The sequence below is a fragment of the Anas acuta genome, chromosome 13 (assembly GCF_963932015.1).
Source record: "Anas acuta chromosome 13, bAnaAcu1.1, whole genome shotgun sequence".
NCBI classification, from domain to species: domain Eukaryota; kingdom Metazoa; phylum Chordata; class Aves; order Anseriformes; family Anatidae; genus Anas; species Anas acuta.
In genome coordinates, this window is record NC_088991.1 from 11,027,141 (window position 1) to 11,043,963 (window position 16,823).

Consider the following 16,823-nt stretch of genomic DNA (forward strand, 5'->3'; position numbering starts at 1 on the left):
CTTTCTTGCATGAAAAATGGCAGCCACCTGCTTCTATTGTAAGTGGCTGTTCGCAAATGCACGCAGCCACTTACTGAACACAACCGCCTTTGGGCAGAAGCAGGCCCAGCTGGGACTGAGATCTACAAGTGGACTATTAGCAGCCAAGTAGTGGACTAAAACTGGTTATATTTATTGCTGCCCTGGGGAGATAGGTCAGGCAAGGCAAAACATTAGTATAGCCAGCAAACTGTAAGCATCTGAAGGCTTCTGCAGGCCTCGAGATGCCTGCATGCTACATTTTTGTACAGCACTGGTTGGCAGAAAGATGTTTTTCTCATGGTAGTGTTTTTAGCAAGAAAGCTATTGAAAGAGAAGCATGAAGTGCACTTGACTTATTTTTCATGTCTCAGTTTTAAAAGCCAGCTCTGTGTTTTTTGCTAAGTTACCATTCTTCAGTGCTGGCCACGTGCATGAAGTGGGATGTGCTAAACCCACATCTCCAGAATCAGCCCAGAGACACAGGGCAGTCCCTGTAGTACCCAGCCACCCAGTCCTGCTGCCAGAGGAACTGGAAAGAAGGTGGCCACACTTTTCTTATGCTGTTTTAGGCATCAGCACCACCAAGCAGCATTGCTTCTTGGCAGAGCTGTGCTGCCCTTTGGAGTGAAAACACAAAATGGAGGCAGATATGATAGAGAAGTAGCCTTAAGTGCTGGATACGACTGTAAGAAACTGCTAAGGCTGCTAGAACAACTGCCCTCACCCCAGACATTGGCTGGGCTTTACTTCTTTCCAATTTACAGGTGTTTTATTGTAGGAAATGGGATAGCAGGGACAAAACTGAATCCTGCTTGCCTGAATCCTCCACATACAGTTACGACAGCTCTTCAAGCTGCAGCGACAATGCATGTAGTGCCAGCATGGCAGCTGAGTTCCCAGAATAGATGCAAATGATTTTTTTTAAATCCGTTGTGATGTCAGAAAATTTCCCTTTTTAGCTTTTGCCTCATTTATCAGCTATAACTTGCTTATGGTTGCTGAGCCATAAATATAGGCTAGCAGTTAACGTAAGCTAAGATTTACAAAAACCATTTGAAGAAGTTAAAGATCATTAAGGGGGAGTCGGAATCTCCTACATGGCTTTTATGGTCTTAACCTCATGGCACGATGCAAAGCAGGAAAGTGTGATGGAAATACAGAATACTTCATTATAATGCAGCAAAGCCCTTTTGACATACTTTCTATTTATCATCATGAACGAGTTAAGGCACAAAATAGATTAATGGTTTGCCTGACCTAAGAAAGTCACAGGCTGAGAAGAGGGACAGACAGGATTTTACACCACTCCCAAAGCACAACACATCTCTCCCTGCAGTGACTGGAAGGAGTCATCTTCTAGAAGTGCTTATTTCTCTTTAAAGCCTACAAACACAGCTTTGGGTGAAAGCTTTGTATGGAGACATCTGAACCATGCATGTCTGAAGCAGAACAAGGAACTGGATTCATCCCACCCATGGGTGCCCATGGCTTCACCAGTGAAACTCCCTTTGCAGCTGGGGTCCTCCCCACAAGCCAAGAGCCTCCGGGTGCCCAGCAGGGTGAATGCAAACTGCACTTCCCTCCTAAAACCCTCTGGGACCTCAAGAGGTTGTGCCAATTGGCAGGACACTGACCATTAGTCTCCCCGGGCAGACCAAAGCCCACCTCACCTCCAAACGCCTATTGAGACGGAACATTAAACATCTCCTCTGCCACTGCATCAAAAACATCAGAGTCCAAACAACAATGTGAGCCTGGCTAAAATGCTGGTATGGACACTGCACGTTTAAACCAGAAGTGTTTGCTGTTTTAAATTCCTATATACATAGGAATATGATATATTACAAGGCAATAGCACACTGTGACACGGTGGGGGCAGATTCACTTACACATATCCACTTCTGTGAGCACACCCAAAGACCACGCATCATTCTGGCAGCTGATAAAAGCATGCTTTGCAGTATCAAATGCTGTGGAGAAGAAAGGACAAAATTTTATATGGGGAAAAGAAAAAAACACAAAAACAAAAAATCCACCCCAAACCAATAGTGAAGCACCTCATCTTTTCTATCCCCATTCACTTAGCCTTGTTCCATCAGCTGTATTTCTCATTTAAATATTCAGAAAGAAACCATTAAATAGTGAACTTTGGGAAGCAGAAAGATGCTTTCTGCATGTGTGACTGCAGGTAAAACAGTGCCTTATAGACCCCAAATTGCATGAGACAGAAGGCTTCCTCCAACTGCTTTACTAAACGCCTGTCCTTGGAGAGATGTGCAAAGACTATGCCCCAGGCACCTCTGTACTTCTTCTGAAATTCAGGTTTTGCAATTCCATATCGTTCATTATATCCAGCAACCCCGAGTCAGGCAGGGCACTGTATAAATACAGAGAGAAAAACAAAACAAAACAAAAACAAACAAAACCAAAACACACAACAGGAGTTAAGTAGCAAATCCTAACACACCTTATGGAAAACTCCTGCATGCAGCAAGCACATTTCTTCAGCACAGGCACAGAGAGCTGTGCTGCCTCACAAGAAATAGCAGGGGTGGTGTTTTTTGTTTTTTTTTTTTAATGCCAGTAATTTCCAACTTTTTTGCTTTTGAGTTGCAATCTTCACCCACTCATATGTATGATTAAGGACAGGTTTATTATTCTACTACTGTACCTTTAGCAGCAAGACCCTCTTCTGTCCAATAGTCATATTCTTTCCCCTCCATTCCTCCCCAAACCCCAAAAAAAATAGTTGAGGTTGCTAAGCCATCTCTAGCACCTTTGCCTGACATGCGTCCCTAGGAGCCCTTTGTAAAAACACAAAGTCACGGATCAGCAACCTGTTGCAGGTTACTTGCTTCTAGTTGCTGTAATGCTGTTAACTATCAACAAAATCAATTGCCATAAATCAAACTACACTACATCAATCAGCACCGTGTGTGTGTATATTCATGTGTACAATCTGGTCAGTTATGGCATGATTAGCCGTAGAGGGTCTGAGAATAGTGGATCCAGGGCCACAAGAAGAGATTTCCAGAAGGCAAGTGCTACGACACTGGGATTTATGGTAAAGGTATAGAACGTCCAGCAAACATTTCTGAAGTTTTTTTTTATAATTATGAAAACACAGTCATCACTAATCCTTTTTATTATTGTAGGAAGAACAGCAAGGATGGAGACCTTCTGCCTGGAATATTTTCTTCAACTTCAAGAGAGCTGCAGTAGATAGTGCAGAGTTTATAGAAGTACATCTCCAGGATTATTTGCCTCTGTGGTAGAAGCACAGGTCTGTGCCTGGTGACTTTCATGTTGCTTCAGATAGGGGTTCTTGGAAGATTTCAATTTCAGATTAAAGACTTGTGAACTTCATGTCAGCAACGGTATAGAAAGTTTGCAGGTGTATGCCTGTGTGAATGCATATGATACTTGGGGGCAGAACTTATATTTTAATCCAGGGACTTTAAAAACAAAGTGGAGATACACCTTAGAAATACACTGATACATAGCTGTATTGGAAGTCATTAAAAAACAAAGGTCAGTAATATTTACTTATCTGTTACACTTCAATGTGAGCTTTGCTAGTTGCAGAATTAGTGCTCTTTTGCCTAAACTAGTACAGAGGTAAGGTCAAAAATAGCACATTAGCACACTTGGAGTCCCTGGTCAGCTGCTTCTCTTCAATCTATTCTGAATTGTCTTCCAGAAAATTTACAGGATATTCATCTTTAGGATTTTTTTTTTTTTTTTTGCTGCCTTTAAGCTGTGCAATGCAAGGGGCTGAAACACCAAGGGAACCATGGGTTATTAAACTAACATATGTAATCCCTTCCACATGGAAGATTCCGGGCTGAATGTGTGGGAAAGCAACAGCTAATGGAAGAATAATACCAAATGGAAGATAAAATCTGTGGGGGGGGGGGGGGGGAAGAGGCGAGAGCCTCATTGATACGTGATTGTGCTATGAGATTATACCATGGAACCTTCTGAGACAACTTTAAGGGTGACTTCAGTTCCCAAATTCTGCCACTAGATGGCAAGAAAAAACAAACTAAAATCGGCGAGGCATTGCCACCCCTGCCAGCCCCGAGGAGAGCGCCCCAGCAGCGCACCGCTGCCCTGCTGCGAGCACAGGGGGCAGAGACGGGTCCCCTGGGAGCCCAGCAGGACGAGACCGCCTCCTGCCGCAGTCAGACTGCTCTTAGGACAAAGCTAATCCATGGTACCGTGCCCTGTAGTGCCCCTGCTCACTGCTGCTGAGCAGCTTTGGGCACATTTTTGGTTCCATGTGCACGCAGTTATGGTTGTTCCCAGAAGCTATCTGGATTTTATGCTGCTCCAACAGGGCTTCTCTTGCTGCTCACGAGGATCCCGATTCCTCTTGGATTGATTCACCTACTGAAAAGTATTTTGTGAGCCAGTGGGTAACTATAGCCTGCAGCTTGCCTGTGGCAGGGTATCATCCCAGACAAGGAGGTGGGTCTGCTTGGACCTTTAATAGGGTAGCATCATTTAGGGGGGCAATATAATCACCTAGGGCAGAGCCAGGACTTCAGCAGAAAGGCTCACTGCCAAGCCTGAGCATCCCCTACAGATGGCAAGGTGTTTTGGCAAGTCTCCACCTAGACGCAACTCCGTAAAACACTAGGTTCTCTTAGAAAATTACAGAATTTGGGGCACAGAAAGCTCTCCCAAATCAGTATGAGCTCAAAGCCAGTTCAGAGCTCTTCTTCCACCACCTAATCACCAATAAAACAATTGCTTTATTAGAGATACTCAAGTGGATGCCTCTGGTTTGTCACCTTCCCCCCAAAGATGACTAGAGGAGTCCATCTCCTCTTCTAGATGCAGTGACACAAAGAATGAGGGAGTTTTGCTACTGCTACATAAGGTCATTCACTCTATTTCTGGTAGTGAGGTAAGCCCAGGGTACCACGGGTCTGGCTGCAGAGGGCTCCCAGGAGGGGATATTTGCCCAGAGCGGTCTTTCATCCCAAGAAAGGTCTCCAGGAGCATTCCCCTCAGTAGGGGGCACGTACCCAGGCAGGGCCTCCACAGAGATCACCATTTCCCTCTAGAAAGGCTTGAGAAGTCTGAAAGGAAACTCAGAACTAGAGCATTTGAAACGCTGCAATAAATGGGAGAGCTTGAAGCACTGTGCTGCTCGGAAGGTGTCAGGAGCGAAATTATTCTGGAAGCACCGAAGCATATGCTGTCAAGAGCAATCCTGTGTTGGCAGCAAGAGGATGGACAAAGCAGCCCAATAGATCCCTTCTTTCCATCCTAGCATCTATAATTCCTCTGTTAATGACTTGTAATCACATCCTACACGTCAGGGTGCATTTTGATTTCTTGCTTGATAAAGCGCCAGGGCCAGTAAGATCATTCAATTAATTGCACGGTCCAGTGCCTCCCCCCGCCCCAGAGCCTCCTGTCCCACATCGGGCAGGCACATACTTCTGCAAGAGCCCAGGGGAAGGGAGCAGAGCAAAGAAACATTCATTCTCCTCATTTAAAAATGTAAAATGCATTCAGGACCACGTGTAATAGTGTTGTAAATCTTATTTCCATAAAGCACCTCCAGGGCTAATTCACAAGACATTAATCATATTCCAGCTTCTCCCAGCTGTTAACTCATCTGTAGGGTTTTTAATAAAAGATTGTGTGCATTTCTGAGAGACAGAACTGTACCAACAAGGGCCGGTCTACTCAGAGCAGAGGTTTCTGTGGTCTGGAGGAACAAAGGCCACTGAGCAGTCCCCAGAGCCCTGCACAGCAGGTTTTGGCCCCTGGCAGAGCCCTCCCCAGCTCTGGCCTGGGTTACCTCACCACCACTCAATGACGCCCTATGGTGATGAGGTTTGGCTAGAGGACAGGCAGTAATATATTTCCAGGTCACTTCCTCCAAGTGCAATCTGATTTATTCCCAGCCAGCTCATTGCTATCGCTCAGTGGCAAAACCCTTAATTATTCCTTTAAATCTAAACTTCAAACTCCAAGCATTCTCACACCTCCCTTTTGCCTCCTGGAATTATAATCTGATTTGTGGATAAACACACTGCTTCCTTTTATCCTACCTGTCTGAAAGCTAATCTTTCCAGGAAAGGCTTCTTTTCATCCCCATGTCATGCTGGGGAGGTGATGAGCTATCAGAAGTTGTGGGAGGTCTGCTGTTTCAGGAACCAGTAAACACAGTCATCCCCAACCAGAGAATGCCACAGCACATCCAGAGATGGGATGCACCTCTTTAAGATGCTGCACATTCAGATCTCCCTTGGCCAGACAGCAAGTGTCTCGGAGGTGCAGCAACAGAGTGAGCAGGCATCGGTGCGCTGCATTACAATGCCTGCTCAATGTCCTCCTCTGCTCACACCCAACCTGCAGCCCCACATGCGCATACCCACCCATCCCGTGGCCCTCAGCAAGCCAGCCTCTTTCTCCTTGCAGAAGCAGCCTCCCAGACTGCCAGGCTCATGCCTCCCCATTGAGCCCATGGGTTTTTCCTCCAGGCTGCCCCCCTAGAACTAGCCAGGCAGCAAGATTGCCCTCAGCCCCTTCTTCCTCAAGCTGCTTTTCCATATGCAAAGCCAGATTTGGGAGGATTGCATTGTCTAACTCCATCCCCTAAATCAGCTTGCTGCTAATCCTGTTTTAAGTGTACTCCACATTCAAGTGATCGTCACTGTGGTTGCAGAAGCCCCTTTCTTCCTCCACTTAATTACACACAATAACATTAAAAGCAACCTTAAGCTGCAGAAGCCCAGGTGTCAAAGGGAAAGCAGCAGAAGTTTTCCAAAAGCAGTTTCCTCTCCACTATGAAGACTGAAAAAAAAAAAAAGCCACCTGCTTTCATCAAGAAGGGAGAGAGTTGTGCATCTTCCCAATGTCAGGACAGGCAGTTAGCAGTAGGAGCACTTTCTCAAGGTAGCACTTTCATCTGATACTCTATTTCTCTTTGAGTTACTTCACCCCCATTAAAAAAAAAAAAAAGCCAATTTTCAAATAAAGAATGCCACTTCACATTGAAGTGTCCAGGTGTTTAGATCTGTTGTTTACCAAGGGAACTGTTTCAACTGTTTCTTTCTTTTTTTTATACTGAAGAAAGTCAGCAAGCTTGCATCAATTCCTCAAGCCGTGTCATTAGAAAAAGGAAAAAGAATAACTGTTCTTATTAAATCTAGGCAAGTTTGTCTTTCTTCTCTATGAAAGGACATGAGTAGTAGAAAAATAAATTAAGTGTAAATGGGACTGCATTATATTTGGACAGAGCCATAGTGTGATGAGAGAGGTGTCTCAGCGTTTACTGGAGGAGAAAAGGCCTAAAGGCTTCGGAATAATTGTTGGTGGGCTCCACATTTCAGCCTTCCTTAGAGCTTTTCCTTAAAGACCAGCCTCTACCTCTCAACCTTGGGATGAGCAGTTGTGGTGACAGTGCCCTTGTGACTTACAATAATTCACCCCTCCCCTGACCCTGGGCAACCAGCAGACATTCCCAGCTTCTCTGCCAGCCCAGCACTACACAGGCCATTGGAGTCCTCTAACAGGGCTCTCTGGCTGCTCACAAGGTCCCACAACCCGGCTGGACTTTTGGCCAGCCCTATCACAAGTGATGCAAAGGCAATCGATGCTGGGCAGGATGCTGAACCCAAAGACTGCACATCTTGCAAAGCTGCCCAGCTGAGGCAGGTGACCAGCATTTGCTGGGAACAAGGACCTGGCCTGCGCTGAGCACACAACCCAGGGGAGGTCTAACATCACCACTAAGTCATTCAGGTGTGCAAGAGGATAAAGCAAAAAATACCTGAGCAAACCAGATTCAAAGTGCTGATTGCTGCTGCTGTGTTTTGAGTTAGAAGGTACAGTCTGTGCCCCAAACCCATCTAAGACTAAGTTCACATCTACAAAACTCATCACCCCAGGCTTGGCACTAGGGCAAATGCTTCACCTTGGGACTGCGCCCTCACTTCTTGCCCCCATCTGCAGCTGTCCCCTCAGGGGAGCTGGCATTGTCCCTCTCCTCCCTTCTCTGACCCCACAGAGTGACAGCCCAACACTGTCACTGTTAAAGACTTACCATTCTCCAAAGAGAGGAGAACATTTTTTTTTTTTAATCATTAGAAGCCCCTCTCTGACTAACCCACTGTGCTCCAGGCCTCATCCTTCCCTTATGTTGCATCTCAGCTTAGTCTCTAACACCAGAAACCGGTGTTTCAGGAGCAAATCATTAAGAGCAAGGAAATTCAAGAGCATGCGATCTAGCAGTCTGACCCTACCACAGCTAATGTGGCCTTGCAAGTGAGACAGCCTAAAAAAAAACAACCACCACCACCAATTCTGATTCTCTTCCTCACCTTTCTTCCGCTTTTGTGCCTAAAATATGTTTTTGTTCTAGTATTTCTTTTGGCTCCCCACCACCCCACGCAGCCTTTTACTATGAGAAAACTGACTCTTCACACCATTACCAGACAAACTTGTTCCTACTGTGAATTTGTTTTCTGCATTTCACCTTGGAAAGAACCCCACATATCACTGCTGTTATATGTGTATTTCTCTTGAATAGTTAAAAATAATAATAAAAAGTGCTATTAAGCCTACATGGTATCTGCAACTACCTTCACATTTCCCACTGAATGGGGTAGCCCTCTGACCTCCTGAAGACCCAGTGCTCCCCTGAAAGCCCCAACATACAGTCAGCAGCCAGCAGTAATTATTTCATAGCCCCACAACAGCCACTGAACGGAATCACCATGAGCTCTGTGAGCAGCTTAATTTGGTCATCTTGGATAATCTATTTGTTTTCTTAGCGTTATGTGGTTTAAATTGATTTTGCTATTATTTTCAGCTCCACGGGAAAGAAAATTGGTAAATAACTTTTTTTTTTTTTAAATTGTGGCAATCATTAACTGTCAACAGAGCATCAGACAATCAAACTGCCACCAGCAGAGATCACGCTGTAGAAGAAAGAGACCACAAGCTCCACAGGCTCTCTCAGGCTAGGCTCAGACAGAGCTGGTACATGGTGAACACAGTAAAAACCAAACTCTCCTCCCACTTCTGGTCCCCCACAACCATGCTGTAGGTGGGAAATGAATAAACAAATAAATCAAAGCACCCCCAGCTCTGATCTGCAGACTTGAGATACAGCAAAAAACAACTTTTCTGTTCTCCAAGCCACTCCTTACCTTTCCTTTTCTTCTCTGATTTTTCTTGCTCCTCCTCACCACCTCACCCAACATCTCAGGCAACATTTTAGCAGCAACTTCTGCATCCTCAGACTCTCATCTTCACACTGAACCCTGCTGCCCCAACTCAGCCCCCAGCTAACAAAGCAACACAGCACACCTGAACACTCACCTGAAGGCTTGCCAAGACCCACCACCAGCTTAACCCTCCTCCTAAAGCAGACCCTGCCTGGTGGGATTTACCCCTTTTATCTCTAACTCAGGACAGCTGCAGCAAACAGGGCTGATTGAACAGGGCAGGTGAGCAGCAGGGTGACAGGCAGCCCTGTGCATATGAACACCAGCTCTTCTGATAGGAGGTATTCCTGAAGCATGAAGGGGACAATCACACACCATCTTTTTTATTTTTTCTCCAAATCTGAGATTTTAGGAAGTTGGGGAGAAGCATACTTCCCATTTAGCAAGCACTGTTTATATAGAAGCATGGCAGAGCTTGATGCCTCTCCACAAAGTGTGTGCAGGTCTCATACAGAAAGCTCCTACTGCTGCTTGCTCCCAGCATTAAAATAGTTTGGGGACTGGGACATAACTCTCCTAGCAACAAATACCCTTCTCCATATCGCTCCTAATCTGTGAGTTGTCAAAGCTATCTGTCATCTCCTATCCTTAAGCAATCCACCTTCCCTTTCCCTCCAGCCCATCTAGCTGTTTCCTAGCCCAGAAGAGCACACAGCCCTTCACTTACTGTTGCAATCTGCAGCACAGCTGAACCCAGGGCAATGTTCTTCATTTCCCTGAAGACTATATGAAGTCTTTAACCAGGCCAAATACTTTAAATAAACATTTGAAGACATGTTCCCATTCTGGGAATTCTTCAACACAAACAGATGGATTGATAGATGCAGTAGATTAGTTTGGGTACAATGTGATCCAACGTGATACCCGAGTGATTCAAGCGAGGGAACCACATGCAATGCACCGCTTAAAGAAAAATAATAAGTTTTCTTGTCAAGAGCATCGAGACGTTCTGACACTACCCCCACCCTGGCATACAGTTCCCATAGAAATATGCCCTGCTATCATCCATGGCCAGATGGCCACAAGTCCCTTGGTGTTTCTCTAAGTGAGCATCCAAGGGGAAATCTTGTTCCACCTACCCCAAATTACAGTGGTTCTGGGGGAAACTGAAGTGGAGCATTTCCAGTGAGGCCAGTGCAGGACCGACTACACAACTAGATTTGTCCAAGGAGAGATTTGGCAGCCAGGCAGGAAGGAGAAGCAGCAGAGATTTAAATAATAGGTTACTCTTTGCCTAAATATTTATTTGAAAATAGTACCTGTGTTTATCCTGGGGGCTGGAAAGACACACACAGGGTTTCTGGATGCAGCAAAGCTGGCTCTGCTGCCCCAGCCCGGATTTGTCTGAAGGCAGCATCTCTCTCCAGGCAGGCTTTTGAAGAGCTGTCATGCCGTGATGTCTGATGTCCAGCTCATATGCCTTGTTCTCGGATGCCAGCCTCTCACCCTTTGTACTCTGTTCTGTGTCCCTGTCAGAGCACGAGGAGCCCCTGCAGAAGCTGTGGCAGTGGCAGTCGCATGGGCTGGGGGCCCAGCGCTGTGAGCTCCGTGCTGGGGGAACAATGACCTGGTGGCAGCCAGCCGGCCCCTGGTGGCTCTGGTCTGCTTCTTCCTGGCATACGGACCATGTCCTGGCTGAGGGCTGACACCAGCACTTCAATTCACCTCATTCCCAGCCATTTCACCGAGCCTTCCCTTTAGTGAGTGGTATCTGGAGAGTTTTATGGGGAGGGATAGGACGTGCTTCACTCAACTATCTGCGTGGCTTTCCCCACCTGGGGCACTGTCAGCATCCCTGCCCTTCCCCTGCTTCCCTCACCACCCATGAGTCCAGGAGCTGTATTTAAGCTCTGGCACAGTTTCTAGCTTTGCCTTCAACTATTCCTGACTGAAATGCTGCATGGCAAACATATTGCCTTGTCTGATGGTGACCGTGGGCTCAGCAGATCCTCTCCTTGTCACCAGTCTGCCATGTTCAACGTGGTGGCCTTGCACCCTGGCTGGTGAGGGCACTGCTGCTGCTGTGTGCTGTGGTTGCCTGCAGGGCACAGCATGGTTTCCCTTTCCTTGGTTTCTTTTCCTGACAGATTTCAGAGAGGCAAGATGGGAAAAGAAGGACTGAAGGAAAAAGATCCTGCCCCCACACTCATGCTGTGTGGATAAACAGCAAAGGCTGAGCCAGGTTGTGATGGTTGTACAAACAACCAAGCAAATCTACAAATTAAAGAAATAAGTCAGCTGGTGCTTGGGGAATACAATGAACCAGGCTTTCTCATGTACTATGCACAGCAATTTAACTGACCTCAGAAAGATGGAGGGTGTAAGACCGCCCAGCTCATGTGCTTGACCATGAGTGTAGGCTTAGCTTGCGGAAAGCTGCATTTCCAGGGGGCAGCTCTGCTTTGGTGAAAGCCTCTGGCAGACTCCTACTCCTCTCAGTAGCTTGCATGGAGAAATCCAGAAACACCAGGCATTATGTTGATGTAGCTTGATGGATTTGTCAAACACATTTTTGCATTTGTACAGTTTTTTTTTTTTTTTTTTTTTTTTTTTTTAACGTGGTGCAAAATCACGAGCTTTTACTGTGCTTGGTACAGCTTTGATGCCTTGAATCACTTATAATGGAAACCTGACCTTTAGCATGCTGGTGCTGTATCGCAGCACATTGAGGCAGGGAGTTTGGAGGCAGCATGTGCCAAGGTTGGGGAGAGAGCAGTTTGCCGTGGTGAGAATGCACAGACCATGGCAAGGAGGTGGCTGCCTGCACAGCGTGGGATAAACGCGCCTTGCTCTGCCTGGGAAATTGGATGCACGCTATGCTGGGAGGAAATGTATTTGCAGCTCCATAGGTGAGATGCTGATCCCTCAGGTCCATTAATTAGGGCTCTTCACAACCCGCCTCCGACCCAAGCCCTCCTGTCTCTGCTGGAGAGGGCAGTCCTGCACAGGTCAGGTCCTCAGCATAGCTCAGGATCTGATCCATCTTGTGGGGGATTTCTTCCGCCTCCTGCCTCTCCTTTTGCAGTGTGCAAAGGAAGGTTATTTGGTTAAGAAACTCACTTTCTTCCAGCCAACCTTTGGAAGAGTCCCTCTTGGAGCAATTGCAACTTTTTTTCTCCCAAAGGAAGGCTTTGGCTGACAGCAGCCGCTCCACTGCTGGTGATGACAAGTGGAAAGGAGCGTGGGGCTGAACGTGAAGGAGGAGCAGAAGGAGCAGCAATGGAGAGCAGCAGCATTGCAACGGCTTGTTAGCTTTGGCATCAGCTGAACTGGGAATGGGGACATGTGGGAGCAGGGTCAGGGGAAAGGGAACAGCAGAGGAGCTGCTGAATGTCTCAGCCAAGGCTCCAAGTGGCTGATCAGCGCTGGCATCGCTGGTGCTGTTGTGAGGACATCTCAAGCTGTTGTTAGTCCCTGATCCTCACAAGCCTGGCTGCAGCAGTGGAAGCAGGGTGATAGCAGGGTTTTCCAAGACATGAGTCAGAGCCCATGCCTGCTGCCTTCAGAAGCTGGTGGTGGGTGGTGCTGGGGTCCTGCATGCCTGTGAAGAAGGTCAGAGCCTGGCCGAGCTCCTCTCCAGGCCATCACCAAGACCACCTATGTTGCACTGCGTCTCTTTTCTGCACAACTGAGTGAGAAATGCATAGGCTGAAGGGGCATGAAATCATGGTCTCAGTGACGCTTACAGTCCACTCAGATAAAACTGCTCTGCCTTCTTGCCAGGGAACAAATTAGGAACTCTTCTCAGTCCATACATGCCACAGAAGCAGGTCCTGTGAACTCCAGAGGAATATTGCCCTTGTTCACAGGGACAGGACCTGTTAGCTCTGAACAGAGAGTGATGCTCAGGGAGGCAGAGTACCTTAGTGCTGGAACCTCCTTCCCCATCACAAATCCTTTTGGCCGGTCCTACCCAGAGGCCATCTGTGGCCTTGCTCGTGCTTGGTGGAAAGCAGAAGAGATGGAGGAGGCATGGGTGCTCCCTGGACAGCAGCGCAGGAGTCGGAGGCTGTAGGGACTCACATGTGCTCGTTTCGAAGCTTAGCCTTGGCTCTTGGACTCGGTGCAAAGAGCCTCAGCCACCAGGTACACTGACAAGTAGGCTTTAATGGTCCCCAGCAGGCAGCCCTGGCCCTGCCAGCCTCCTGCAGCACAGTTAGGAAGATCAAAGCTGTCATCTGCAAGTGCCAACCAGACTGATGGTGACACGGGGGAACAAACACAGTTAAGCAGGAGGTCTAGGGCTCTGTTCAGGATCTGCCCCTCTTCCCTGATGTTGGTGGGAGCTTGGAGAGCAGCTGCTGTTGATCTGGTGCCGTGTCCTGGGCTGGGAGGGCTGAGGAGCAGGCATGGGCACCCTGAGTTCGGTGGGGTTTTTTCCAGCCCCTCGCCAGGAACCTGAGGAGGAGACAGGGAATTTCCCTGCGGTGATCCCACTCCTGATGCTGCCTTTGTAACAGACACTTATCGTTAATTAATTATGCATTATTAGCATCCATTATTCATTCCTATTATGTGTACATACATGTGTGGTGCTGAATAATAAGGGAATTACGCCAAACAATTAAATGACCCTCCACCGAGAAACAGCCTGGAGAGGAGGTAGCATATCACAAATGGAGGGGGGTTGCTGAGGACCAGCATCAAATGGGGACGGCGGCAAACAGACCGTGCTGGAGGAGAGCCAGGGCAGAAGGCAAGGAACTGGAAGAGATGTATGAATTACATCTGGGTGCACAGACTATTTTTCATGTGAGTGGCTGAATATACAGCAATTCAGAGGAAATTTGGGTCAACATTTTGGCAAAACAAAATAAGACCCTGAAGATCATTAAAGTCAAGGACCACTTAAGTGGTTCCTTCAATATGAAAAGTTCCTCTATTATCTCGTCTGCTTTTTAATCTTGGGCTAAACAAAATTTGCATCAGTTTTGAAATTTCAAAAAAGGCCATTTCAAAACATTTCAGTTTGATGTCAAAATAAAAATATTTCAACATGTCCTGCCTGCTTTCAGCTGAAATCATTTGAGGAATTTGACCCAAATTCACACACGGGTTGTGCCTATCTCAAAAAAACATTTTTTTTCCAGCAATTTAGTGTATTTATTTTGATTATTCCTGGTGTGGTGGGGAGGGGAGAGGAGGGTATCACTCAGTGTTCAGAGGACAAGGTACAGTGCTCACAGATGCATTGTGCGTGCAAAATACCAGTGCTGCAGGAAAGGCAGAGAGAGGAAACTCCTGTTTTCAGAATCCATCTCAATTGATGGAGATAATTACAAGTGCCACATTCCCAATTTCTTCTTCCGGGAATTCTCTTCTTTAATAAACTCATTCTAGCAAATTGATCACAGCCTCTCCGGTGCTCTGCACATATCAAAGCCATTTATAAGATTGAAGAGAACACTTGGTGTGAAAAATAGGAGCCAGCGCCAGGCTTTGTGGAGATGTAATCTACCTTAGGCTGTAATACAATTGAATTAACTTGCTTTCCTCACATGCCTGCTGTTTAACATGCTCTTGGTGTTTGCTTCTGAGCTCTGGTCAGTGTGAAAAAACAGAGTCCAAGAATCTCAGGAGATGCAAGGGCCCGTGGCACCTGCCCCGTGGTGCTCCCTGCAGTCTGCACTGGAGCTGGGGAGCCCTGGGGAGCTCAGCTGCACGCTGCAGTCACCTACCCAGTGTCAAGATGCCTTGACTTCAATAGGCTGAGCCCAGCAGGTCAAGCATATTCACGTAAACATGCTGGAGTGATCCGGGTAGGCGACTGTGTGCTTGGGTCCTGATTACTTCTGGTCCTTCCCAGTTGTCTTTTCCAGATGCTCAGTGAAGTGTTTGTAGCAGCATAACTCTAGTGAAATAACTAGACAAAGAGAAACTTTTTCACAGAAGCATCCAACACACTGAAGACCTCGTTTTCTAAACCAATATAATTAAACCAGCCTCAGAAAGGAAATCAACAAATGCCTAAATGAGCTTTGAACCTAAGCTTTTAGATGCATTTCATTAGACCTATGCAAATGCTGTGAGGATGCCCTAATTTCCTATTGCAATTTAGAGTAAATCCATGTAGAAAACATTAAAATTAACTTGCCTGCCTCCAAATCAAGCACTTTTTAACCCAAGCTGAGCACATCCAGACAGACATTGTTCCCTTGCAGCAGCTACCTCTCCAGGTAACTGGTGCAGCAGAACCTGAGGGAGGTGGGGGTGGATTGCTCACCACGCAGAGAGCAATGACCCACCCAGCTATTTAATCTGGCCCCTGTCCTTTTAACAGTCCAGGCTGTCAGCTGTTTGCACAAAGCAGAATACAGGGGTAGGAGTTATCCCGGATTGTTTTTCTGGTGTCCAGTTTAAACAGTGCTCAGTCTAACATGGGCTGTCCCTTCTGCTCTGTAGGTAAAGCTGGAGACAAGAAGCTGCTTTGCTTTCCTCAGGGAGTCTGGGGAGGAGCAGCTGAGGTTTGCAGTAACATGTCCCAGGGAGACAGAGGTCCAAAGCACAGAATGGCACCTTTGTCTGCTCTAACTACAGCTGGGTTTTGGCATAGTCAGGTCCTGTGAGGGGGCGAGAGTCACCTTTCCCCAAGACGCAGGAGCTGTTCTGCAGCTGCTGATATTCCCAGTGATGGGCCAGAGATCCCCACCCTTCCCCTTCTGTTCCTTGTGCTCTCCCAAACCTGTATCCCCCCTACCCCCTTTCTACGCAGGAGAGACTCCATCTGCACAGCAAGTTGCATCAGTTTTACATAACACGAAGTTGCAGCCAGCACAGACACCTGCACAAACCCTCTTCTTGGCACCCCCTGTGCAAGCTCTCAGCGCCAGAAGCACCTCCTCCTGCTTCCCAGTGTCAGCATTGCTCATCTCAGGGCTTCACTGCAAGCCCCAAGTGAGGGAACAGCAGCCCCAAATCTCTCCCTTGCAGTCCTACCTCCCTTGGCCAGCAAGGCTCAGGTACCTACCGGCTTCATTTCCTTTCAGAGTCAGGAGCACGGTGCCAGGAGAGCCCCCCAGTGCCCTCAGCTAGGTGGCTGCAGCAGCACCACTGGCCTTGCAAGGGGCTCTGCAAGCTCCTGCCATGGCCAGGACTGTGACACTACATTCATAACCCGAGAGAGGGATGTGGAGAGCAGGGCACAAAGCCAGCCACCGGCACCACGAGCCTCTGGCTGGCAGGAGCCCAGCACTGCAGGCAGGTGCAGGCAGGCTGGGGGCACAGGGAGCAGCGTGCACCCAGCAGCACACGGTGGCTTATCAGCAAGATGCTTCTTGGGGCATCCCACTGAGACGTCAGGTCTGGTTGGGAATAGAAGTGGCGCTTTGCAGGCCTGGGACTGCAGAAATGAGCTGCTGGCAGACTGCTTGTGCCCAAGGGGACTTTGCAAAGAGCTGGGTGGGTGGCTGACAGCCTGGGAAAGGAGCCATTCAAAAGCAGAGGGAAATAATATTTTCCAGTTCAGGTGTGGTTTCCATGTTGCATATGCATTTTTTTTCAGCCAAAATGGGGATGGAAATTTCAAGTGGAAAAAAAAAGTTCTAAAAT

The 16,823-nt window shown here is 47.4% G+C and overlaps 1 long non-coding RNA gene across 11 annotated transcripts in view; it reads left to right on the forward strand.

Annotated features, from left to right (window-relative positions):
• LOC137863596 (uncharacterized) overlaps nucleotides 1-3,935 on the forward strand; it is a 202,939-nt gene extending 199,004 nt beyond the window's left edge. For all 11 annotated transcript variants that reach the window (XR_011100988.1, XR_011100986.1, XR_011100982.1 and 8 more), the window contains one exon: nucleotides 3,177-3,935. This is a non-coding gene — a long non-coding RNA (uncharacterized lncRNA). The remainder of the gene's footprint in view (nucleotides 1-3,176) is intronic.
• The last annotated feature ends 12,888 nt before the right edge of the window (nucleotides 3,936-16,823 follow it).